General features: G+C 44.2%; 1 protein-coding gene across 4 annotated transcripts in view; it reads left to right on the top strand.

The window, feature by feature from the left end:
* Positions 1-808: 808 nt before the first annotated feature.
* The window catches only part of dlgap4a (discs, large (Drosophila) homolog-associated protein 4a), a 69,286-nt gene continuing 42,260 nt past the window's right edge, over positions 809-27,834 (top strand). For 2 of the 4 annotated variants that reach the window (XM_029155937.3, XM_029155936.3), the window contains exon 1: positions 810-1,307. The gene's annotated coding sequence lies outside the window, so the exon portion shown is untranslated. Of the gene's footprint in view, positions 1,308-27,834 lie in introns of all 4 variants that reach the window. The other 2 variants (XM_029155935.3, XM_029155938.3) reach the window with 2 other exon arrangements.

Below are 27,834 nucleotides of genomic sequence, written 5' to 3' on the forward strand. Positions count from 1 at the left end.
GTGAGAGCTCCTAGTTAGTATGCATATAACAATCAGCAGGTTTTTCTAAATTTTTACTGTTAGGATCAAGTCAGCTAACATTTATTTAATGACTTAATTATGAATACTTCCTGTTATTGTTTATTTTGAAATTAAACTTAAGCCACTTCTATTTCACTCTAGATATATTCAGCAACACTTTAAATATAACATCTACTATATAATTTATGTGTTTTTTAATTCTGGAGGAATTCTTGAGCAACTTGCAGTTCAGTGTCTATCGACCATGGAGGCGCTTGAACCCAGACCTTTCAGTTCATATAGATTGTGGTTTTCAGAATATTTCTTTTTCATTTTTCCCCGATTAAAATTAAAGGGGAACATGTTTTTACCTTCCTATTTCCTATTGTAACTTGAATAACATTGGAATACTTCAGGATACAGACACCATTTAAACTTTAAAACAGTATCTAGACATAAACCATGAATCCTCCATTTGGTGTTGTAACATTTTTTTTATAGTTTTCTAATATCTTATTATATCTAATCCAAATTGTTATTATTAAAACACTTTTATGCCCGGCTTATGTCTCCTGGCGTGCAGGCTAATATCCAGGCTGCAAGAATCCCAGATTCTTGTCTGATTCACATTTACATGTGCGAATGAACACATAAAGCAAAAGCTGTAGCAGGCAATTTATAAAAAGTGGGCTATGCACGGAACCTCTTTTTCTTACTTCTGCCCTTGAATCACCAAACAGCATCACTCCTCGCAGGAACGCACGTACGCACGCTCGCACACACGCACGCACGCACACACACACACACACACACGCATGCACACACACATCCTGCCTCTCTGTGCGCATAATGATTCATCAACCACCGCTTGCTCATGAGAACGCGATTTCGAGTCCGATGAGTTCATTTCGGAGCGCGGCGTTGTGTCGTGGTCGTGGGCCCTCGCACGCACCCACCCCCACCTCCGCTCTCATCCCGCGTCTCGACGGACTAAACACTGCAGCAGCGGCGTCAGACTCCAAGCTGCGTTTTCCCCGCCGTGATGGATCCCAGTGTTAACCGATGAGCTGCCATCAGAAGACCGCTGCGCTGTGGGAAGGAACCGACGAGCGACGACCGCGGCTAAACTGTGCCGCACGTCAAATGGATAAAAAAGCAAATACATTTCTACCAATGTCATAGGACCGTCTTGTCTGCATTCCCGACAGATCCACAGTCGGTTGATAGTGCTTCTACGGCCGACATGTAAAAGCTGGATAACTATTCCGTTTGACCGACACCCATCCGCAGCAGCTTACAACGGGAAGGTACGGCTATTGACACGTTCAGCATGTACATTTCGTTGCGGGATTGAGTAGAACACTGGCGGCTCCATTGGAGCTTATCACGCTGTATTGTTACGCCGTCGACCCCCCATTTAAATGAAATTGATGATTACTTGTTTTGAATAGGTGGCTTTTCACCTGGTTGTGGCTGCGGCTGAAGGATGGCCATATGTGACTATATGTGGGGCATGTCAACAGTCTGTTTGTGGCATGAATGTGACTGTGGTTCACCTCAGCAAGCTTGAAGCACATCTGGCTGCCAGAGCTGCAATCATTTTACTGAAGCAAGTGTTTCAACCTGAAGCATTATTCACCGTTTCTTCTTTTAGAAGGGATTACAGCTTTATGATGTGTTTTGACAAACTTATCACACCTCACCTGCCTCACTTTCAATTTTTTTTTCAACCAGAGTTCTGAACACAGAAATCACTGTGGCTGTTGATTAGTATAAAATCCCATCTGCAGCAGAATCATCTTTATCCTTTCTGTCAAGTTCCACCCATCTCTCAAGAAGAATGTAAGAATGTAATTACAACATTTTACAGTTTTTAGTTTACAGAAATAGCCAATATTATCTTATAACATTCCTGAGGCCTTTCTGTTCTCCTCATGGATCAGGCGCTGCCTACTGGTTCCTTGCATGGTTGTATCATGAGCAGTTTGGTGTTTCAGCTGTTGTTATAATTATATAAAAGTTAATTTTGTAAGTGGAAGGCTGGAACCACAAATCTGTGGATGACACTGAAGGGTTTCAGAGCCACACTGTATTGTAGGAGCCTCTGCTGACAGCAGAGATGGCTCTGGCAGCCTGGAAAGTTTGCACATCGCAATCAAAGTGTTCATTTGCAGACTTTATGGGATTGTTTGCTTTATAATTGACAGCAGGAGCGTAAATGCATACAAACTGAGGAGGAAAATAAACAGCAGAGGAGCAGCTCTGGGCTTGCAGTGTTAAACCGCTCTGTTGGTGGTGGTAGGCAATCACTGTGGTGTCAATGTCGTACATGCTGCCAGGGTGCCAACAGCCATGATGATACTGTAGGGAAGAGTTTGATGGAAACCCAGATGGCTCAGGTCCAGGGAGGTGGGTGTTTTTAAGATTGGCTTGGTCTGGACTACTGCAGGGAGTGATTAGACAAGACGCTGTAAAGCAATAGTCCCCAACCCCTGGGCTGTGGACCGGTACTGGTCCTTGGGTCAATTGGCACCAATACATAACAGAATCATCATATGAAATCATATGAATCTCATTTTTGACGCAAATCAAGATGTTTCCCTCAGTCACAGTCTTACTGTACCTACGTAAGCTACTTTCTTAAAGGGACACTACGTTACAGCTACATTGAAACCCCCAAGCTATCGAAATGGACCAAAAGCGAACATGTTTGAAAAAAGTTACTTTGCGCAGGGTAAGTGTAAGTCAGTGAGGAGACAGATAAAGAGCCTACAACTTCAAAGGACAAAAAGATGCATTTAACAGACAATACAAGGAGGACCTAAAATAATTTTTATTATTTTAATTTAATACAACAGGCAACAAACCCGCGCTACATACTATGTAGTGTCTCTAACGCAGCAAGGAGGATTAAGCATTCGTCATTAGACGACTTTAGAGTATTTTCACTATTGGTGAAGAACTGATCCAACCACTAAAGACATTTGCTGGAAAATTCTGGTAGAGGTTGTGATTAAAAAGATCGCACAGGTGCCTCTTTACTTGGCGCATTGGGGACGTAGCAGAGGACACTGAGACACAATTGTTGGAGAGGATTAATGCACCACCATGGTACACACACCAGATTGATGAGTCTACTGATATTAGCAGAAAAATGCCACCTGAACTTAAATATGTATTGGACAATGTAGTTATTGAAGTTATTACCCACATGAAAGCACATGCCCTTAACTCTTGCCTGTTCAAGCAGCTTTGTGAGGAGATGGATGCGGAACATAGACACCTTCTCCTATACACAGAAATACGATGGTTATCCCGAGGGAGATTCATTGCAGAGTCGCTGCAAATATTTCTCACATGAAAAAAGTCACTACAGGCTGCACATTTCAGTGACAAGGAATTGGTCAATTAACGTACTTACTCGAGTGACATATTCAACCTGCTCAATGAACACAATCTGTCACTTCAGGGGAAAATGACGACTGTCATTTAAAGTAGCTGCATTTAAAGCCAAACTGGATCTGTGGGGACACGTGAACAGAGGTATATTTGACCTGTTTCAAACATAAGCAGGAATTTTGAAAAAGGCTGAGCCAGAGCTTTTGTTGTCCTAGCTAATGCACGTTGAACTGTCTTTGCTTCTGAAGAAGTTTGATCACTACTTATCAACCACAAAAGACCCATGAACTGCCAATTGTTATATTTAGGTAATACCAGCCGGTCGTATCGCTCTATTTAGATGGATTTTTCCATAGTCATGTTTACGCTGTTAGTATTAGGTTTTCATTAATTTCATTTCATTACCCTTTAGTTCTTAGAGATTACTTCCCTGCCCTGGCAGTGATTTTTAGAGCGTTGATATTCTACTCATTTTCCCTTAAATAAACTTTGTCATTCCTCTCCTTGTGATTGTGTTTGGGTTCAGTCCAGTCTGGTCTCAGAGTGCATAACATTTTTATCAGTTGCAATTGTGCTTTGTACGAGTTACATACCTATAAGTTTGAGGTGCTCTACCTTTTAGTTCATGTGAGAGCTCAGTACTTTTATGGTTATGATTTAAATCTCAAATTAAATTAGGCTGTATTTTGTGTGCTCCAGCCAAAAAAAAATAAGAACATTGGCATGCATTGATTAGCTAATTGTGGTCATTCTGGTCAACCTACTAGATTAATGTCCACATACTGTAATGGCTGTGGAAATAAGCATAAAATATTAACTTTTAGGCCCATGTCTTATTTTAACAGAGCTGCAGAGCTGTTTTAGCATTCATTTAGTTATGTAAGGGTTGGTTTTTCCAATGTACTACTATCCCATGTACTTTTATTCATTATGGTAGCATGATGGTTTCTCATGCAACACTGCCCAAGAGCTCAAAGTCTATTCTACAGGGAATACTACACGTGACCTTTACACACATGTTGTTTGAGTGACAAGAGCGGAAGTAGGAGCACATTATGAAGCTGGGAAAGCTTCATAATGTGGGAAAGAGTAGTGGAAGCCAGGCTTAAGAAGAAGGTGGATATTTGTGAGCAGCAGAGCACCACCGATGCCATTTTTGCTTTGAGAATGTTGATGGAAAAGTACAGAGATGGTCAGAAGTAGCTCCATTGTGTCTTTGGGGATCTAGAGAAGGCATATGATAGGGTGCTGAGGAAGGAGCTGTGGTACTGGATGAGGTTGTCAGGAGAGGCAGAAAAGTATGTCCAGGATGTATGAGAGGAGTATGACGAAGGTGAGATGGGCTGTAGGTCATACAGAGGAGTTCAAGGTGGAGGTGGGACTACACCAACGATCAGCTTTGAGTCCCTTCTTGTTTGCTATGCTGATGGACAGACAGGTTAGACTGATGGACAGACTGGTCAGACAGGAATCTCAGGAATCCTGGACAATGATGTTTGTGGATAAGGAGGAAAGTGTCAGCAAGGCTCAAAGCAAAGGTGCACAAGACAGTGGTGGGACCAGCTCTGCTCTATAGGTTGTGACAAAGAGACAAGAGAGTGAGGGACGAAGATGTTGAGGTTCTCCTTAGGAGTGACGAGGTTGGACAGAATGAGGAACAAGGTCATCAGAGGGACGGCTCACGTTGCCTGTGTTAGCAACAAAGTCAGAGGCCAGACTGAGATGGTTTGGACATGTGCAGAGGAGGGAGAGTGAATATATTGGTAGAAGGATGTTGGAGATTGAGCTGCCAGGCAAGAGGACGACCAAGGATGAGATACATGGATGTGATAACAGAGGAGGGTAGGCTGGTGTGACCGTGAAGATGCCCATGATAGAGTGAGGTGGAAAAGGATGATCTGCTGTGGGAACCCCTGATGGGAGAAGCCAAAAGAGAAGTAGTAGTAGTTTATATTAAAAAAACATTTCCATAACAGACATATGAATTAATTTAGAGTTTACATATATTTAAAAAACTTAAACATAATATAAAATCAGGATAAAGGAATTTTATGGATTATCTTGATAATGGACTTGGTTTTTTTAGGATAGTTGAACAGTATGTTGCCATTTTACAAACACAGCAAACATGTTAAAGTCCAGTCTATGGACAATCTGTACATAGTTCATATTAACAGCTGTCAAGATTTGCTGCAGTGAGTGACTTACCCTGAATTTGACAAATACCATCTAAAATGTGTTTCAAAATGAATTTTAATAGTTCAATAATTGTAACTTTGTTTTTCATTTAGCATAAAATAGTACTCATACCATGTATCATTTCTAGCTGTTGTTATCTTTATAACAAAAAAGCACTAGTGGAAGTTCAGTTCAGGCAGAAGAGTGAAGCTCTGAACTCAGCCATGTGTACACTTCCTCCTTACCATCAGTAAAGTGTCTTAGTGCTCCATCTGTTCAGCTATTGCCTCCTCATAGCCCTCTAAAATTTGTGAATAAAGAGGGCTCAGATGGAGTGCAAAAATGGTGCGATTTCATCTCTAGGGTGAGCAGCTCATCTCAATCTAGTGTCTTCAGCAAAGACATTATAACCTTTGTGTTGCTGCACTCCATCCAGTTTATACATCCCATATAAAGGAGCTGGTGAAGTGGTTGCAGGTGACAAAGGTTTGCCTTCTCTGATTACTTTTCTGTTATCAATAACCTAGGGGTTAGATTCAAGATTGAAGATTTATTAATTGTCTCATATAATTGTAACAAGTACAGTACAGGGCTCTCGCCCTTAGCAAGCTGGGATAGGCTCCAGCGCCCCCCCACCCACCCCTCACCCCCTGCAACCCCGAATGGGAAAAGCGGTAAAAAATGGATGCGAACTGCAGACCAGGAACACTAAAGAGAGAAACATTAAATATATATGGAAAATATAAAGGATTTTTACTCTACATTGTTTGCTCAGACTCCTGTACTGCAGTCGGACTGAACTTTTAGAATTTCCTCACCTTAACCCATGACAAGAGAGCTCTTCTGGACGTGGAACAATGAGCTAACGTAAGGTGTCAATCAAATTGCGGCAGGACGTAAACTTGGCATTCATGGTCTTTCTAGTGACTTTTTTTTAAAGAGGACCAATCATGCAAAATCCACTTTTAGACATTCCTCTGTATTTGACTCTATGGGTCACGTTCACACTGAGCACTGTAGAAGTGCATTTGCTCCTTTTTTCACATTTTGCAACTTTAACCAGTGGAGACAGACGCCTTTCTGTTCTGAAATCGTCCCTCATGTTTCGTCACGGGATGACTCCTCCCTGCAAATCCTGAACCACCACCCCCAGGATGATACGAACCAAAACTGGACTTGCACCATTTTCCCCCTCTCATTTACCGTGAGCAGAAGAACATGAAGAAGAACATTGCAGCGCCCAAGTCCTCCCATAGGTTCTTTTCAGTTTCAGATTAAGTTCTTGGGTGTTTTGACCAACACCAAAGTCTATTCACTTTGCCAAGGGTTTAACAAGTGAGAACTTTGTGGGTTACTTTTATTTTAAACTGACCAGCGCAGGCAACATTGCTTTAGCATTTGTATGTATGTGGACTTTATTTCACTTCCAACTGCTTCGGGAACAGGGGTGCTACAATGCTGGGTTTGTTTCACAGCTCCGGTTAAAGAAAGGATCTGTTCCTGCAATCCGTCATCCACTCGCTGTAGTAAGTACGTTCTTTATATTACGATGTCTTAATATGTCAGTTTGTCTGTTTAAAATGTAGTAACCCTCATGTGTGAGGAAAGCTAATAGCTAGCTATGCTAACGGCTACAGCCAGTCAACTGAGCTATTGTTCCCTTAAAATGTGCTGCTTTGGGTTGCTGCAATCACCCACCTGTGTGGGGCACCGCAAATAGTAGTCATTTGCTTCAATCACTAGTCATTGGCCTTCGATTGGCTACAGGCAGGGAGCAGTGGATCGAGCTTTTGTCCTGTTGATATGTGCTGCCGCTCCTATTTGTGTGGTGAGTTATGCGTTAGCACGCTGTTAGCTGTTAGCCCTTTGCACTTTAGAGCTACAGCTGGGTGATCACTACAATAACAAATTGCAGATGAGCACCTCTATGTCTGTTATTATCCCATCCTGTGTCACAGCCAAAATCGATTTGTGATTTGGGGTTATGTCATTGTTCTATCAAATTCTAACATGTATGGTAACTCTGTTGTGTTGCAAGCTTAGTTGCTAATTAGTCACGTCTCTACAATAACTCCTGCTTATCTGGTCAGTTACCTATATCTTGTACTATACCCATTATATTTGTAGGACCAATACAATAATACCATTTACAGTAAATGTAACATTGTCTTTTTCTATACAGTAGGAGGGCACATCCCAGTTACCCACATGCAAGGAGGTTGTCAAACACAGAAATCATTTCAGACTGTTGGTACACAAACATCTGCTGCTCAGCTCAGGGTTGAAGGTATGTACATTTAACAACTGTAAGATCATTTCCTAGGCAATAGAAGATTTTTAATTTAATTGGTATACACTGTTTAGATTTTATATTTGAATTGTTACAAATATGTTTATCTGTTGTTTTAGCACAGGCATGCCTGTCCTCTTGTTTGGTTTAATTTTTTTTCTGGTATTGCGTATTGTTACTCTAGAGAAGGTTGTGACCTACATAATACTCAACATTTCACTAATATACAATTCTGATTGCAGTACCTTTTTTGATGATGGACAGCCACAGCTTCCACCTGGTAGAGGACTGCTTCCGCTCAGTCTTCCAAATAGTGATGAGAACAAGGATCACCACATCTCCCTGGTCATCTGTCTACAACTATACATGTACCTGTCCTGTTGCAGAAACAAATCTCCAACATAACCAAGTTTACCCCCAACCCAGGACATGGTCTGCTTACCCTACTTCTATCAAGCATTTCATCTGCAAGGCCCTGCAAAAGCTTTTGTCCTCAAACCCCCAGACGTCTCAACTCACTCAATAACCTATACACATTGGCCATAAAGGTTTGTTCCAGCTTTGGAGTAACGGTGCATTTACTGGATTACAATAAAGTTGGCTTTAACTATTACATATTTCACTGAACTCTGTTTTTATGAGGGGAAAACATTTTTATTTAGGAAATCATAGTATTGAAATTACATTTTTTTTCTCTTTGTATTATGCTAAGCTATAAAGGTGAACTGGCCATAAGAAAAAAAACCATATGTAAATATAAATTAAAAATATAGTTGTTTACAAAGATTCTTGATGCACACACAAAAAATCACATTTCTACTCAAATGAGTTATTCCACAGGTGGTCTAAATCCAACATACATTGAGTGTTTTATCCATCAGAAAACTCTGTCTTGATCTACGACCCACGCATGAAGAGATGACAACTCCCCCCAGGAATCCCCAGCACCAGCTCACTAGCCTCTGTAGACTAGATACCTGTAACAACTTTAGATGTAGAGACATATTACTGTCAGGTTTATCAAGAATGATCAAAAAAATTACTAAATACAGTAAAAATATTTTAGATCAGTATATAATTTGAACCAATGCTTTGTTTCCCAGGTACCTTTCCCAGGTAGGTCATGCAGTGATTGTTTTAAATATTAATGCATAATTTTTTTATTAAAATTAAGTCAGAGCAGCAGCACAAGAAAAAAACGAGTGGAAAAAAAGTGTAAAATATATTTATATTATTTCAACTATACTCTCAAACTTTTATTTTTTTGTATAATGTAAGCTAAAGCAGTGTTTTCTGTTAATGGGAGTTTTCCAGGTGAGTCGTGTTATGAATATTCAAGCTGCATAGGCCATTTAGCATAAGCATTAGTAACCACTAGTCGCTTTGCAAATTACATAAATCAAATAAATTGAAGTACATGTGACATTACCACTGAGACACATCTTGCATCAGCCGAAATGTAGTGACTTCGATAGCCTCTCCAGCTTCAGGGTCAGATTCATGATCATAGATGTTGTTGTAGTTGTACTAGGCTACCGGATCAGCTGGCCATTGTCGTACTGTAGCTCTGTTAGAATGTATTTAATTACCATGCATGGCGTGAGTCCTATAGTGGGTCTTCTGTGGAGGATCGTGGTGGATTGCATCCTTAATTTTACTTCTGCATAGAGGTGTGGCCAGCAGCTTCGCTTGCGACACGCCCATAAAACAGACCTTTTACTGATGGGAATGAAAACCACACATTAAAAACGGGAAGTGTGGACGATCTAAAGGGTTTTATGGAATGAAAATTTACAGAGACCTTACTGAGACACTGAAGTCCAATATTCTTTAACATGAAAAGTATGATCAGTCTCTTTTAAAGCATTTTTATTATTCTTGGATTGCACTTGTGTTTTTAAGAACATTTGAGTGCTGGATTTCTTCCTGTCTCCCGTTGATGGACTTTTTAGCCCTACTACCCCAAAAAGGTGATCTGGCCATGCTTCAGAATTGCAGACCAGTGGCACTATGGTACTTTACAGTAAATAGCACTGTCTGCTAAATCTTCTTGGGCATTCTTGTAAATCGGGATGAGGATTAAATGTTAATATTTGTATTATGTTTGTTCAAATAAGGCAGGACTGCCCCATCTCAGGACAGTTGTTAAATAAGAAGTCGACCAAAGGTTGACTGACTTTTGGAATGGAACAACGAATGGAAGTTACCAAGGCTGATAAACAAAGTGGTGGAAAATGTTCTGTCTTAATTTACCAGAGGTCCTGTGAGTGTTTGCAGAAAATAATACTCTGACTAGTGGGATGATGATTATCAGTATGTTTTTCCCTGTGTGTTTCCACTTGGAGTGGTAGGAAGGGGAAAGTCAATTACTGTCTTTTGGGACCCCTAAGTTAGGTATAGAACATGTGAAAAAAACAGTCTATCTCATCGGAGTAAAGATTTTGAACCTGTACTCTTTTGGGGGATTGAAGTGGACTAGTTTTTTGGATTTTTCCCCTGAAGGCAGCTGGTGGTCTATATACAAACTGTCCATTGAAAGAAAAACACAGTCAAGACACAGAAACCAAGTACCTGAATTACACCCAACAATGAGTCCAAGAAATGTCCATAATCCAGGGGAAACAATAGAGTCCAAACCCTCCTTTCAAAGAGTGCAACGACAAAAAGAGTGCCAGAACGGCACACTCCGTGCCCAAGAGCAACCGTAGAGCTCTGGGAGGCCGGCGTCGCAGGAGGCAAAGCCACCGTTGTTGAAGAAGGCGACGGAGGCACGGACACCAGCCCAGCCTGAAAGTCCAAAACGGCCAGGGAAGATTGCTTGGATCACCAGAAGCTGAGGCTGATGCGGTCCTCTCCGGACCACCAGGAACTGAGGCAGACATGGTTGTCAGCAGACTTCCAGGAGCCCCATGTCTGTCAACCATGTCGGAAGCAGACATGGTTGTCAGCAGACTTCCAGGAGCCCCAGGGTAAACACCTTTAGACATGAGAGCAGAGGGCACAGGAGCCAGAGCAGGCGTGATCATCTCCAGACTACCAGGAGGTGAGACTGGCTTGGTCTATTTTGGACCACTAGGAATAAGGAGTATGGTAAGGGGTTTACTTCATCGGACCATCAAGAATTAGAACTGGGCGGGTCGGCACCGGACCGTCAGGAGGGACCAGAACTAGAGGTGTCCGCTTCTGCGGCAATAGCGCATTTGGTAGGGAGGTCGTCCTCTAATTGCAAAGTCATTGTTTGATCCTTTGCCGTGGTCGATATGTCTGGTTAGTCAATCGCTAAACTGCGTTTACTTTTGTTTCCGTTGTATGCAGTTAGTCTATATTTGTGTGTAGATTTAATAAATTATTACAGTGGTGTGAAAAAGTTTTTGACCCCTTACTGATTTCTTTTCTTTTGCATGTTTGTCACACTTTAATGTGTCTGATATCCTGAAGGAGAATGTCCGGCCATCTGTTGTACAGCTGAAGAGAACTTGGATTCGGCAGCAGCAGAATGATCCAAAGCACACCAACAAATCCACTTCTGAATCGCTGAATTAAAACTAAATGAAGATTTTGGAGTGGCCTAGTCAAAGTCCTGACCTAAATCCAATTGAGATGCTGTGGCATGACCTTAAAAAGGCGGTTCATGCTTGAAACCTGTGGCTGAATTACAACAATTCTGCAAAGATGAGTGGGCCAAAATTCCTCCACAGTGCTATAACAGACTCATTGCAACTTCTCGAAAATGGTTGACTGCAGTTGTTTCTGCTAAGGGTGGCCCAAACAGTTATTAGGTTTAGGGAGCAAACACTTTTTCCACACAGGGCATGTAGTTTAGTTAGACTTTTTCATATCACTGTAATTGGTAATGCAAGTATTTGGGTCATGGCAGTCTCTCTCCATTCCCTTTCTCAGTGTGACCTGGTCTCTGGTCACGACCAGTGAAACGGTTAAGGCAGGGGTCTGCAACCCCGGTCCCCCAGTATCTCCCCGCTCTGTGTGAGCATAGCCTGTCGTTCCTCCACTTCTCCTCCTAAGTAGCGCCTCTCTTTTACCACATTTGTAATGTGGTAAAACCAACCCAGCCGACCCTTAGTTTGTGTATTAGCACAGCTAAGCGTTTAGTTTGTGTAAGCTTGTCTGTGTCCTTGTGTTCGTGTTGTTGCCTGCTCTGCTTAATTTTGACTTTTTGCTATGATTTGCTATGGCTTCAGTTGCACCAGAGCAGGTCAACTTTCGTTTTTGGGGTTTGTTATTCGATTCTGTCTGGACTATGGTCGCAGTGTCTGCATCCACAGATCAAGCCTATGGGTTCAATAAAGTGTGTGACCTCATCTGGGTTGTGCCACAGTTCCTCGTAGTCTTGAGAGTCTTGGAAATGGTAGCGGTGTTCCTTGTGTTACAGAGGGAGCTGGTTTCCCATGCCGCTGCTTGCTGCCTATCTCAGCAGGATCCTGCACTACTATCAGGATCATTGTCGGCAGCACAAACAGCTCTGGATAACATTAACACACTTTAACACTTTATCTCCAACATACTCTCAGCAGCCGTGTCTGCCGTAGCTCCGCCCCCAGCTCCCATCACTGCTCCTGTCGCCGAAGTGGAGACTGTGCCCCGAGCTCCATTAGAAGCTTGCAGCATATGGAGCTCTAGACTTAGAAGTTATCCACGCAATTCTCCTGTGGATTATCCTTTAGTTGTTCTTTGTTCGGCTGCAAGGTTTTAGACTGTTATCTTTTCTTCCGCAAAGAAACACAAGGACTCTGTTTAATAGCTCCAGTGAATGTATACTGTATAACTGTAAGGCTGCAATGGAACACTGCAAGCTCAGTCCCTCAGCAACTTTGAGGACTGCAGTTAACAGTTCTGAAAGTTTTGTCTCATCTGCAGATTACATCAAGACCGCTGAATGCCAAACCTCATCAGAGATGGAGTACAACATGTCCGATAAAAATATGTCCGCCTGTTCCTGTCAGGGCGGTGTAGATGACGGACCCAAATGCACAGCACAATACAAGGTTTCTGATGTTAAGAGTACAGTTTATTCCAGAATACAGAGTCCAATCCAGGCAGAGTCATACACTGGAGATCAAACGAGTTAAACAGAATCAGGCAGAGACGTCGTCAGGAACAGGCAGGGTCATACACAAGAGCTGGAGTACAATACCAAATCGTCGGGCGTCAGATCGTGGTCGGGCAGGCAAGGTCGGTAACGTGCAGCGGTAGATAAACAAGGCAGACAGGGACTAGACAGGCTCGGAATCGGAGATCAAAACGGAAGGCACGATACACGGCAATACAAAACAACGAACGCTGGAAAGTGGTGATCACACGCAACAATCTGGCGGGTAACAGGTGTGAGAGGTGGACCTTAAATACAGAGCAGACTAATGACCGATGAGATGCAGGTGTGGGTAATGAGTGCCGGTACAGACAGGAAACAGCAGAGTATGTGGTGTGTAACAGGAAGTCCTTTCAGAGTCGAGGAGGTCCCGCACCGAGTAGACCGGCTGACCGTCCACCACCCGAGGTGGAAGAGGAGGCAGGGTCGGTGGAACCAGAGGGCAGGAGCGGTGGGGCTTGAGCCGGCTGACGTGGAAGGTGGGGTGCACTCTCATGGACCTGGGTAATGAGAGTCTCACGGACACTGGGTTAATCATCTGGGCCACACTATACGGGCCGATGAATCGCGGCGTCAACTTACGTGGTGTCCCCTGGAGCCGCAGGTCCTTCGTGGACAGCCAGACCTGGTCGCCCACCGCATACGTAGGTTCTGGGGACCGTTTGCGGTCTCCGGGCTCTGAGCCACGTCTGACGGCACCGCCGCAACAACGCATGGGCCGAGGGAACGTGGACCTCTTTTTCTAATGCCGGAAACATAGGGGGCTGGAAGCCATAAGCACACTGGAACGGCGTCAAGCCTGTGGAGGAGCAAGACAGGGTGTTGTGGGCGAACTCGACCCAAACTAATTTCCGGGCCCACGTCCCAGGGCTCTTCGAGGCCAACAACCGCAGTCCCACTTCCAGTTGCTGATTGGCCCTTTCCGTTTGGCCGTTGGTCTCCGGGTGGTATCCGGAGGAGAGGCTGACCTCTGCCACCAGGAGTGCGCAGAACTCCTTCCAGAACCGCGACACGAACTGGGGTCCGCGGTCCGACACGATGTCTTGAGGGAATCCATGTAGGCGAAACACATGGTCCAACATGGCCTGGGCCGTCTGCCTGGCTGAGGGGAGCTTGGGCAGAGGGATGAAATGCGCACACTTAGAAAACCGGTCCACCACTGTCATGACCACCCTGTTACCTGCTGATGGTGGCAATCCGGTGACGAAGTCCAATGCCACGTGCGACCATGGCCGATGTGGGACTGGTAACGGTCGCAGGAGGCCGGCGGGTCGCTGGTGGGACGGTTTATGCATCGAGCACGTGGGGCACCCGGCCACGTATTCCCGGACGTCCGCCTTCATTGATGGCCACCAGAATCGCTTGCCCACCCTGAACGCGGTGCGGGGTGCCCCAGGGTGGCAGCTGATGGCTGATGCGTGGGCCCAATGGATAACCTCCCCTCTAAGACCTGGGGGAACAAACAGACGGTTGGGGGGACATGCCGCAGGTCTAGGAAGACCCTGGTTGGCCTCCTGGACCCGTCTCTCCACCGGCCAGGTCACTGCTCCCACCAGGCAACCTGCCGGTAGGATGTGATCCGGTTCCACCGGGGCGTCTAGGTTGGTGTTCTTCGAACCTGGGCGATATGATAAATGAAAGTGGAAGCGGCTGAAGAACAACGCCCAGCGGGCCTGGCGGGAGTTTAGCCTTTTCGCGGTCTTTATGTATTCCAGGTTCTTGTGGTCAGTGTAGACCAAGAATGGCTGTGCTGTCCCCTCCAGCCAGTGCCTCCATTCCTCCAATGCGGTCTTAACGGCTAGCAGCTCCCGGTTCCCGATATCGTAGTTTCGTTCGGCCGACGATAGTTTGCAGGACATGAACGCACAGGGGTGGAGCCTACCCCCGACTGGGTCGCGCTGTGAAAGCACCGCTCCTACCCCCGAATCCGAGGCGTCGACCTCCACCACGAACTGGCACTCTGGGTCTGGCATGCGGAGCACGGGTGCGGTGGTGAAGCTCCACTTGAGGTGCTGGAATGACGAGTCTGCCTCATCTGACCAGTGAAACGGAGCTTTAGGAGAGGTGAGTCCGTGCAGAGGAGCTACGATGCTGCTGAACCGTCTGATGAAGCGACGGTAGAAATTGGCAATCCCCAGGAAGCGTTGCACATCCTTCCGACACTGGGGCGTCGGCCAATCTTCTACCGCCTTGGTTTTCGCCGGGTCCATTTGGATCCGGCCCTGGGACACAATGAATCCTAAAAATGACACGGTGCCGACGTGAAACTCACATTTTTCGGCCTTCACAAAGAGTCGATGTTCCAGAAGCTTCTTCAAAACCTGGCGGACGTGGCTCTTGTGTTCTTCCTCCGTACTGGAGAAGATCAAGATGTCATCTAGATAAACAAACACGAATCTATTAATCATTGGACCTAACACCTCATTGACAAAAGACTAGAAGACGGCGGGAGCGTTGGTGAGGCCGAACGGCATCACCAGGTACTCATAGTGGGGGTGTTGAATGCCGTCTTCCTTCTCGGATGCGGACCAAGTGGTAAGCGTTCCGTAGATCCAGCTTCGTGAACCACTTCGCTCCCGACAGCAGCTCAAAAGCGGAGTGGAGGAGGGGGAGAGGGTACGAGTCCCGAATGGTGATGTCGTTGAGTCCTCGATAGTCAATGCACGGCCGAAGGGTGCCATCCTTTTTACCCACGAAGAAAAACCCCGCCCCCGCTGGGGAGGATGATGGCCGAATGATGCCTGTAGCCAACGCTGAGTCCAGATACTCCCTTATCGCCTGTCTTTCGGCTGGAGCCAGCTGGAACAGTCTCCCCTTGGGGAGGGGGTGGAACCGGGCCGTAGGTTTATGGCACAGTCGTGGGTTCTGTGTGGTGGCAGGGACATGGCCTTGGACTTACTGAATACGGCGGCGAGATCATGGTAGCAGGCCGGCACTCCTGTCAGGTCCAGTTTTTCCTGACCAGTCCCGGCCGGGGGTTCCTCCGCCTTCACCAAGGGCTGAAAACAAGTACTCCGACAGTCCATGTCCCACTCGCTTACCTCGCCGCTTCTCCAGTCCAGCCTGGGGTTGTGCCTGCGCAGCCACGTGTGGCCCAACACCACCGGATGGTAGCATGCCTCCACCACCAAGAAATGGATGCGCTCCGTGTGACCGTCTGCAAACTCCATGGTGACGGCCTCTGTGTGGTGGGTCACCCTCCATAGTTTGCGACCGTCCAGTGCTGTGGTTTCCACCGGAGCCGCGAGAGGGGAGATGGCGACGCCCATCCTCTCCACCAGCCTGGAGTCTATCAGGCTGGCATCGGCCCCTTTGTCAATAAGAACGGCCTGCTGGAGAGAATGAGAACTTGACGAGAGCGTGACTGTAGGCAGTGAACGGGCGGAGGCACTTCCAAACATGATTCGGCTCACCACGATCCTCCGTGCTCGTGATGAGCCAGGTCTTTTAGCGGACATTTGCTGGCAAAATGTCCGTTCTGTCCACAATACAAACACAACCCCTGGGAGCGGCGTCGTCGCTTCTCTGATTCGGTGAGACGCGCGCGTCCCAGCTGCATGGGTTCCTCTGGTGGTGGCTGCGTACCTGAGCTCTGCGAGGTGGGGGCTCCATCGGCGAAACACTGACCTCTGGTGGAGATTTCCGTCCTGCCGCGGTGCGATTCCCTTGCTCCTCCTTCTCCGCGGTGCTCACGTTCGCTGCTCCCCAGTCGTCGGTCAATCTGGATGGCCAGTGCTATTAATGCGTTCAGGTCGCTCGGCAGATCCCGCGCCGCCAGACAGTCCTTCACACGCCGCGAGAGGCCTCGGATGAACACGTCGCCCAAGGCGGTCGCGTCCCACCCGGCCTCCGCTGCCAGGGTCCTAAACTCGATCGCGTACTTGGCCGTGGTCCTCCCTCCTTGTCGAATATTCACGAGCCTCTGCGCCGCTTCCCTCCCAGGTGTGATCTCCTGGAAGATCTGCTTCAGAGCCACTGAGAAGGCTCTAAAAGACGACATGCAGGATGAACCGTTCTGCCATTCCGCAGTTGCCCATGCCTCCGCTTCAGATGCGAAACCGTGTACGCCACCTTGGCTCTCTCGGTGGGAAAAGCGGGAGCGTGCAGTTCATAGTGAATCTCACATTGTGTGAGAAAAAATGAGGGCGGTGTAGATTACGGACCCACATGCACAGCACAATACAAGGTTTCTGATGTTAAGAGTACAATTTATTCCAGAATACAGAGTCCAATCCAGGCAGAGTCATACACGGGAGATCAAACGGGTTAAACAGGATCAGGCAAAGACGTCGTCAGGAACAGGCAGGGTTATACACAAGAACTGGAGTACAATACCAAATCGTCGGGTGTCAGATCGTGGTCGGGCAGGCAAGGTCGGTAACGTGCAGCGGTAGATAAACAAGGCAGACAAGGCAGACAGGGACTAGACAGGCTCGGAATCGGAGATCAAAACGGAAGGCACGATACACGGCAATACAAAACAACGAACGCTGGAAAGTGGTGATCACACGCAACAATCTGGCGGGTAACAGGCGTGAGAGGTGGACCTTAAATACAGAGCAGACTAATGACCGATGAGATGCAGGTGTGGGTAATGAGTGCCGGTACAGACAGGAAACAGCAGAGTATGTGGTGTGTAACAGGAAGTCCTTTCAGAGTAAAAGGCGGCTGTAAAGCCCGGACGTGACAGTTCCTGTCTCTGGCGGTACTAAAGTGCGGACCACGCCAGTCTCTGGTGGACCAGAGATGCCTGTTCTTGATTACGGAGGTCCAGTGACATCTCCCGGTCCTCATTCAGGCCTGGTGGTCTAGAAGAGATCACTTGGGTTCAGATAAGGCCACTTTTGATCTGTCTCTGCCCTCGTCTCTTCAGTTCGGCTGTGGGACAGTGGCCTTGCCTTTTTTGCCTTCAGCCACAATGGCGTCTCCTATGCCATAGGCCACCACAGAGCTTTTCCAGATTAAGTCAGTGTCTGTTTGAAGGACACTTTTGGCCACTATGGGTTCTTCTAGGGGTTCTGTATCGGCAACCCAGAGGTCTCACTCTCGCACAAGGTTTACCTGCTCCTTTCCAGCGGCTGCTGGGGGAGGTTCATTGCCACCCTCCTTGAAGGGCAATTGGACTCTTTTATGGACATTTGGATTGTTTAGAGCACAATGGTGCCTTCCCTGTTCCTCAGAATGAGGTTGGGATGGACTGTTCTTTTCGCCACCCACCTTGGAAAAGGTGGGTGGCGAAAAGAACATTCCATCCTGCTGCTGCATGAACTGTTTTGCCACCCAGCATCTGGGAGCCAGTCGGCGTGGGCTCTGTCACAATTATAGGGGTGCCCTCTTATTCTGTTCCTCCTTTTGACATAATTCCCTGCCATTTGTCACATGAGTAATTAGTTAATGTCATGCACCTGTTTTGTTTAGTACTGTACTTAGTACCCTTTCTTTTGTTAAGCCTTTTTTGGTGTGTCACACATGTCATAAGCATGACAACGTTGCAAAGTGTGGAGCAACAGAGGGAGTTTTGGGCACCGTGAAGTATTGTTTCTTTGATGTCCTGTGCTGTTGTTTCTTTTAAGGTTTGTACTATGTCTTTTTCATTCATTCAGTTCAGTTTGCTTGTTGTATACGGAGCGTGTTTACAGTTTCAGCCTGTTGAGAACAGTGTTCTCAGTTTCGACACTTCACTTCACTCCTCTTTTACCACATTTATAACAAATACTGTATGCAGTATCAATATCACGTATGAAATTAAAAATTTGTATACACATCTTAAGGGTTTGGCCTTAAGAGAAAAATTGGAGAATTTTCTTGGCATCCTGAAGCTAGTTTATAGCTCTGGGCGTAGGCGAACTAGTCGGTCACCTAAGGCACCATCTGCTGGAAGGGGTGCCGCTCCAAGCCTTCAGAAAAAGAAAAAAATTTAAACTTTTAAACTTTAAGCAAAATCTTAATCTTGCCTAGGGCACCAAAATGGCTAGAGCCTACTGAGCAGTAGAATCCACAACTTCATCCAAGAGGAATCAGCATTCATTGCAACACTGGCATATTTAGTTTCTATCGGCGTGCGGTGTAGAGCGGTGCAGAGCGGTGCCCAGCTCCGTCTCTCGCAGTTCTCTTGAAAAATGGCAAATATAATTATGCAATTGGTGGATTGTGTTCAGAAATCGATGTGATGTTGTTGACTATCATCGCTACTTATGAACAGTATATCTTACTTATTGCTTAGTTATCTTTCCAAAAATTTTTGTGTTGGTGTTGATTCATGTACAGGCAGTGTGTTTTTCACAGGGAGTCACAGAGCAGATCTAAACCTCTGAATATTAACACCATGGGATCTTTGCCTTCTGGCTCATGGCAGTGATTACATTCACTCAAACCAAGACTTAACCCTGTGTGTGCATCTGTCACATCCCCAGCTACAAGTACCATATGGACAGATAACATCATCAGCTCTGACACACTCGTATATGTTTATGTGGTTATAGTTTATGTGATAATGAAATGTCAGAGACTGCTAGATAGAGATTCTTTAAAAACCAATAACATCATATACTAAGATAAATATTTTTTTAAAGTTTATATTTAGGAGTATTCTACACCAGCATTTTTTAAGTTATCAATGGGCTCTGTAAATACAGTGGTTTAATACAAATGCAAACACTCATTAAGCTAACTTAAAGAGACAAAACTCATGCGAATTTTGTGAATTTTATTACTCCTTTGTAAACATTAAAAAAGATGGTTGTCTTGCTTTGCTTTGAGTCTTTTTCTGGTTAACCTGGGCTTTGTCTGATTAGCACTCTTTATTTTAAGAAGGACAACTGCGCAGTATTCACAAGTTCGAAAGACACTGTTAATAATGAGATGAAATTGCAGTCAATTTCTGGCTGCTGATTAAATGTTTCTCTGGATCCATGCTTATGTGATTTCAGTAGAGAAACTGTGCATGCCACCTGTATGAATAAAAACTTCAACACAAAAATAATATTGGCATAACCTACTGATTTCCTTTGTTGTCTGACAGCTGCACATACTGATGACACCATAACAGGGTCTTGATGTCTTGTTGAAGGAGGCCTTAACCTGAGAACACATACTGTACAGTATGAGAACCTGGAGCCGAACTGGCAATCTTGAAGTTTGAGGTGGCAGACTTTAACTGATGGCTGGCATTCAGTAACAATCATGTTTAAAGCTAATAACAATTCTGAGCTGGAGCACACTCATCATATGCTGCACAGTCATTCACATTCACTTAATATATACTCTAAGTCTTTACTATGTAAAATTGGAGTTACAGTGATTTTTTTTCGTCCATGGGCATATGGCATTCAAAGGTTACCATTTGGACTGAGAGTCCCTCACACCTATAATGAGCTGTTTCATCCCACATTAACCAGGAGAGTTTGTGATGGTGTATAAAAGATATGTCTCCATGAGGTGGCAATTCAGAGCCCCCCTCCCCTTTTTTATGTTTTCCACTGCAAGCAACCTGACAGTCAGGATCCTAGTTCCTTTAAATAATTCATCAGAAAACACTCAGACACAAAAGCACTGTCCATGAAGGGTATGCACACTACAGTGTGTGCACAGTGTGCAGACAGCACCACACTCAACAGCTGACAAAAAATATTACATCACTTCACTTAATTTTTACTGTCCACATAAAGTATGAATGTATATGTAGAAGTTGATGTGCACTTTTACTGACATGTGCACACACATGCAAGTACATTTCTTCATTTTAGTGTAGGAAGAAGGAATACTGCAGCCCTTTGTGAACTGAAGATTAAACTAAGCTTCAGTTGGAGACTGGGAAATCACACCACGTCTTCACTTTGACTTAATCCTGGCTGTGCACAGTTTCAAGATTTTGCATAATAATGTCACTGGTCTAGCTTGACATACAGTAACAGGAACGTTAGAAAGGAATGCCAGAACCTTAAGCAGCTAAGTGCATAGAGTAGAAAAGCACAAACAAAACTTCCAGGAACTACATAAGACCCTACCTAGTTGAACAGCGGTATATTTACATATGCCAGTAAATAATATATAATAATAACATAATACTAATATTTAGGAAACTAAAACCTTTGATTCATCTTTATGTTTTGCTGATCACGTGCCTTATCTACTACTATAGTAACAATGTTTGGTCAGCAAAGAGCAAAAAAGAGCTTTCAACCTGCATCCACTCATTTCACACATGCGTGCATAAGCTTTAACTGTAGCTGGAAGGAGTGATAGTGCACTGTCATCCTCAGCAGTGAGGCAATTTGAAGCATGTCTCCCTTTTTACATATAGATGCAACACGTCCCCTGGGACTGTTGAACACAAATACTTTTCATGATTGCTCACCCTCACTATAACCTTGCAGCTAAATAGAATAGTATACCACACGACACAAGTGTGCTGCTATATTCTGCCTTCATTAGTGGGAGAGCTGGCAACAGCTTTCACACTGTTGAGATCCTCCCTTTTCTTTAGTACAACAGTGAATGCTGTCAACAGCAATCACCGTTTAGATGTTGTCATCTATATAGTTTATTTTTCTTTGGTACGTTTTTTGGCATCAAACTTCTTCTGCATGCTTTCAGCTACAGAAACAATTCAAATATCAGCTTTTTGAAGAGACGACTGCTATTACTTTTCTTGTTTATATCTTTCATATTTTTTAAAATATTAAGCTTTTTTAAGATAATTCTTTCCTATTAAAATGAATATAGAGACCTTTTAAAAGCTCTTTAACTTTGTCCTTTTTCAGCATTTGAGTTATAGGCATCTTTTGACCTTCAAATCAGTCTTTAGACATGCAACTGCGAAAAAAGCTGTTGAAGTTAGACAAGGGTCTTGGTAAATTTAATTTTGATGGATCTAGACAATGCAGGAGCATCATTTGGAGGAAGATGCAGATTTTTTTCTGTAATAATGATAATTTTCTTAGTAAAGTAGTTCATAAATCATTGCTGCGGAGATGGGGGTCGTAGGCTCTGGCCAAGTTGGCATCCTAGGCAAGATCATGATTTTGCGCCCCCTTCTCAACAAACACCCTCTCATAACCGCATTGCGATGTTTTTGTTTAGCTTCAAGACGATGAGGCAAAAGATGATGCAATCATCTGCTCAAATCTGGTGAAGTTGTTGGACAGAGATGATTTGCTGAGAGAAATTCACACAGAGGCGGTGATATAGTTCAAATTAATGTTTATTCTATTCCAATTTATTCTAATTGGTGGGTCAAAATCAAGATACAGAGCCAAATCCCCTGCAGGGGAGTGTCAGCTGCACATGAAACCCAGGATTCTATCCAGGAGACAAGATATGTCTCTCAGCCAGGCCTCAGAAGCTCCCTCCATCCTACATCAGCCAGACCGCTGGTTGTTTCTATAACCTTGAATCAAGCTTATTGGAGCCTGATATGAACAATCCTCATCAATTGTTTTGTTCTCAGTGGAGCCAGATGACTCTACTTGTTTAACTAAAGGCAGATGATATTCCTGGAGGGCACAGTGGACATTCTTCACAGTAAAATTCTCCCTACCCTCATACGCTATATCCAACTACATTATGATATGCCTGACTTTCCACTACACTGACAACAGCATCGTCAGATTAACATCTGCTATAGTAAGATTTCTTTCCAGCTGCTGCAAGGTCAATTATGGTAAATTCAAAAGTTAATAAAAAATGGTCACATAATGGGGAAAAATTATTAAATAATCAATTTCATCCCCATATGTCAGGACAGGATCGAGGGTATGATTAAAACAGTAAGTGGGTTCATTTACATGCTGAGTAAAACCAATAGTATTAATTGATTGAGTTAAATATGATATGATGATGATGATTTAAAAGCAGTGCTGAGACAGTTACTGTCAACATCTACATGAATGTTAAAGTCTCCCGCTACAATGACTTTATCTGAGAGCTAAGTCGGATAAGAATTTAGAGAATGCAATTAAGAACTCTGAATACGGAGCAGGAGGACGATAAACAATACAAAACACAACTGGCTTCTGAATTTTAGAGTCTGGGTGAGAGAACTACCTCTGGGTTTAGGAGTAATTAATAAATCTGAGTTATAAATTGCTGTTACTTCTTCAACTCTACCTGTACTTCTAGGAATATGATAGTTGATGTGACTCATTGGAGTCAACTCATTTAAACTAACATATTCATCCTGCTGCAGCCAGGTTTCAGTTTCATCTATGTAAACTTATCAAGTCATTTAATAACAGGGATTTAGACAATGGAGATCTGATATTTAATAAACCACACTTTTTTAACTTACTGTGACTTTGTTTTTGTAGGAGGAACCGTTAATGTTTATTAAATTCTGATAAGTCACTGCTCTTTGCTTTGTTTGTGACTTGTATAGTTTAGCTGGTCGGGGAGCAGACACAGTCTCTATGCAATAACTAAGACTGGCTAAGAGTGGGTGGCGGCTGTAGAGAACATGCAGAGAGGCGTGTACAAACCTCCTAGGAAACTAGCGGTGGAGTGATGACAGCCGGCTAAACCTATAATCGCTGGTCACATTGGGAAGGGGTTCAGAGAAAACTACGGAGTCCGACATTGTTATGGCGAACAAACACACCGACTCAATGTTAGATTTAGTGACTTACTATTGGCGTAACCGGGCGTCATTAGCTCCTGTGTGTATTACGATCTTAGCGTACTTACGTTTATCCTTAGACAGGAGCTTAAGATAAGACTCAATGTCGCCCGCTCTGGCCCCAGGCAAACACTTAACTATGACCGCTGGACTTCTCTAACTTCACGTTTCGGACTATGGAGTCGCCAATGATCAGAGTGGGTTTCTCAGCGGGTGTGTCGCTGAGTGGGGAAAATCTGTTTGAAACGTGAAGCGATTGGTGGTGAACCGTGGGCGCCTGCCTAAAGCTACGTTTCTTACGAGCGGTGACCCAGTCGTCACCCAGCTGCCTGGGACCTGCCGGGGGACTGGTAGCAGCTAAGCTAGGATGCTCCGCACCGGCTAAAGGGACCTGGCTAGCTGGCCTGTTTTCTAAGGTGCGAAGCCGAGACTCTAAGTCTAACAGCCTCGCTTCCAAACCTGCAACTAGCGTATTACAGATACCATTACCATCACTAAAGGAGGCAGAGGATAAGCTTAAGAGCATAAGACACACCAAGCTGAATAAAGGGAGAAGGAGAGGGGGAAGATATAAAGTGATATTGTTTAGCAAATAGTTCAGTTCGGTGAGAGTGGAGAGTGAACCGCACAGATGGAACAGCAACAAACCTCCGTAACCAGAAAAGCCCAATAAAATGGCATGATGCCAGTCAGTATTTCGAAACAGGAAAGAATCCTATTCCACTCATTCCCAGAGAGCCCCTGTTTGGAAGCATGGGTGGATTGTAATTTACAGGATAACTAGCTAACTTGTTCTACCAGCAGCAATAATTACTAATTAATCAGTCCAGGGTCATACAGAGACATTTTTAGGGCAGTGGACCGAAAAAAAGGGCCAGTTACAAAATGTTGAATATATATTGACAAGGAACCAATAATTATCTGTTATAATGATATAAATAATAAATGGTGCGGACGTGGGGGATCAAACCACAGATTTTCTGCGTCATATGACAAAACTCTACCTACTGAGCTGCAAGGTTTTTTTGTAAATTCCAAAAAATATATATATATATTGTATATTGTCAAAGAAACAGAGAAAACGAACGTTGAGGAGAATGAAACAGAGTCAGAACTTGAGTCCCAGGAAGAGGCTAAGAGTGGAGGAGTCGAGGGGAGGACAAGTTCCAAGATTGAGAAGGAAGAATAAGGTCCAGAGAGGCCCAGAAGGAAGAAAAGTAACCTTCAGGCTAGAAAATCCAGGATTGAAGGAAGAGTGGGAAAAGAGAGAATCTCCTTGAAAAGGCCTGGGAAGAGGGAGGAATCAGGATGAATCTCCCCCACAAAGGGATGGCATCGAAGGGAATTCCCACCGAGGGCTCAGGAATGGAAGAGATGGAGAAGGTCTTCTAATTATAATCGAAACAAGAGGCGAAGATATTTTACATCTTGGAATGAAACCACCTCTGGACAGCGGCGGTGGTCTCCCCCTGTCAGCAGGCACTGGGGAAGATTTGGGGATAGATCAGCTGATCTGATACAGTAGAGATCAGAGAATGATGCAGCTGGCCGTGGAGTTAGAGGAAGTAAAGAGAAAAACAGAACAGACTCTCTCTCTGCCTGATCTTGAATGAAGGCAATTGCATGCAATTTCATTTTTACAGATACTTTACTTGCTGTACAATAGACACCTGGCACATATGTGCTAAAATGCAAATTCCCTTGTGAGCAGACAAGGAACTTTTGAAGACCCAAATATTTTGTTACTTACAAAACAATGCAACAGCTCCAGTGACCGACGCAAGTGAGTGTCTTGGAGGTGGGTTGGGCATGAGGGGAAAATGCTCCCTGCTAGCTGAATGAATGTTTCTGCCTGATCCTCCTGCATACACTCAATGCGATGCGTAGAGCCTCATTAGTATGGGTGTCAGTGCCTCTCCTTCAGCTGAACCTGCCATGCCACTACTGTAGTGTAGCTGCTTGCAATCCTGCTGCACTGTCCCAGAATTTAAGGCTTAAGGTTTACTTGCAGTTTTACTTCACTGAGATGAAAGCCAATCACATTTGTCTGTTTTCAAACAGACAGTTTTAGCTGTTGCTTTGCCACCTTTCGTAAAAGCATTGCAGGTAGGAAAATATAGCACAATCCAAGGACAAATCTGACACTGAGAAGAAAAAGAATATCACGTACTGTGTAAGATCCAATACTTCTTCTGAAACAAAACAGATGTTTGTGAGACAGGCTAAACATTTGGAACAGGGAAAATATGAGTGTGAACAGTGTGAACAGCAAAAGAAACAACAAGGCAACCCAGAAGCCTGAAGCTGTCACTCTAAGATTATTTTATAAGAGGAGCAGAGTAGAAATAGGAGCCAATCCTTTGACTATTTTACCACATCTCCTAATTAAAACACCTGCTGGCCCATGTCACACATCACAGTGATGTCCCTGATGAAAGCTATGCACTGCCCGAACTGTAGACCTGAGACTTGAGTTGGATTGAATCACAGAATCAGTTTTGCTTGTGCATCATGTTTTACTTTTAGTCCGTTTGCAATTGTTAGGGATATGCAAGCAACACAGATTATGAATATAACTCCTGAGTGGAGATACCAGTTATGTTTACAGTATAATTTAGGTTCACAAATTATAATATATCAGGAATCGTGTCTTGTCTATTAATTTCCTGTTTTATTTTGCCAAGTTCATTATCCTGCTTGTGACACAGTATGGTTATTGGCTTAAATATTTATAACAATGACAATTGTCTATAGTTTGATAAGGGAAACACTTAATTATGATGAATTATTAAATGGTAATTAACGATTAATATTCATTGGATAAATGATTGATTGATTAATTTATGGGGAACCACCCTCTGACCAATAACCAATTTGGAATAGCCAATACAGTCTCAATTGTATTTAATGTTAAATCAACAATTTTCAATGTTGAAAACCTTATAAACACCTTAATAAATGAGCAAATCATATACATCTGCACAGAGGCTGCGTGTGCCTGTGGGATCTATGAATGGAGCATGTGTGTTTATCGCTCACAGGGAAAGGAGTGTGTGAAACAGTGTGAACTAGCAAAACCACAGTGCTAAACAGCAGGAAAAGAAAAACACCACTACGATGAAGCAATTACTGATCCCCTAAACGTTATTAAATCTCCTCTGCTCAGACCTAAAAGAATGCCTTTCGTTTCTCCTGCCGAGATGTGCATCTTGAGTAGATGAGTGATCAGGCCCATTCTTTGTGGTAACGTAAGTTGGTTGGTTCAGTGGATGGCTTGCAGTGAGAGCTCCAAGGTGCTCTGGGGGCAGGGAGGAGGCTCCAGGACGCCAGGAACAGAGAAGAAGGAGGTGAAGAGGGGGATCAGGCTCGTTTCCAGGTTTGGCTGCCTTGAGAGATGACGAACCTCCAGGTGCTTGTGAGAGAGTTGGCCTCCGGGTGCGAGCAGACAGTGGTGAGACCAGAGGCCAAGCTGAGTCCAGGTGGCTGTTGACATGAAAGAGGAGTTGGGCTCCAGGTGAATGGTACCTTTTATTAGTGCATTTTTGGTAACACCCGGCCAATTGTGGGGTTCAATCAGTGGTAGACTTCTAGTTTATCCCTGGCAATCCTGAGTCTCAGCGGGGGATCCAGATATGGTACCCTATAGTGACTCTCCCTAGGCTGCACCTTGCTGTATGTGATTCAACTGGAACCACATTAAGGTATTGTCAACTTCAGGTGTTCTACTTTGTGGATCAAAGAACAGATATTGATCTAGTGAAAATCACTAGATTCTTGGGCTTTGATAGACACAGTACAGACTTGTCTTGGTTAAGTCTGGTACTCCCGAATTACTCTAGATGACATTATCTAAAAAAATTAAGAAAAATTCCTCCAAGTGACATCATCTGAGTTTTTTATATTGTGAAGGTGAGCAGTGTATACTGTATATAGCAATACTAATACTACTATCAAAACTTGATATTGCAAAAAACTAAAGTAAAAACAGGAATTCGGGTTTCTGGACCACAGTCAAGAGGTCTCGCATGCTTCTTCTATAAGTTCTTCCTTTTCCTCCTGGCAGTGTTCAAAACCATAAAGCACAGTGAGGCTTATGGCAATAAATGGAAAGAATAGATATTTCTATAGAATGGAAAAGAGCTGAATAAAGAGATGTATTTATATTGTTCCTCTGCACTGAGCCATTGTCATTGGCCCTCCTCAAAGCCAGGGGATAAACTGTCCTCTCACTCCCTGCTATGTCATCAT

The sequence above is a fragment of the Betta splendens genome, chromosome 7, assembly GCF_900634795.4.
Source record: "Betta splendens chromosome 7, fBetSpl5.4, whole genome shotgun sequence".
NCBI classification, from domain to species: domain Eukaryota; kingdom Metazoa; phylum Chordata; class Actinopteri; order Anabantiformes; family Osphronemidae; genus Betta; species Betta splendens.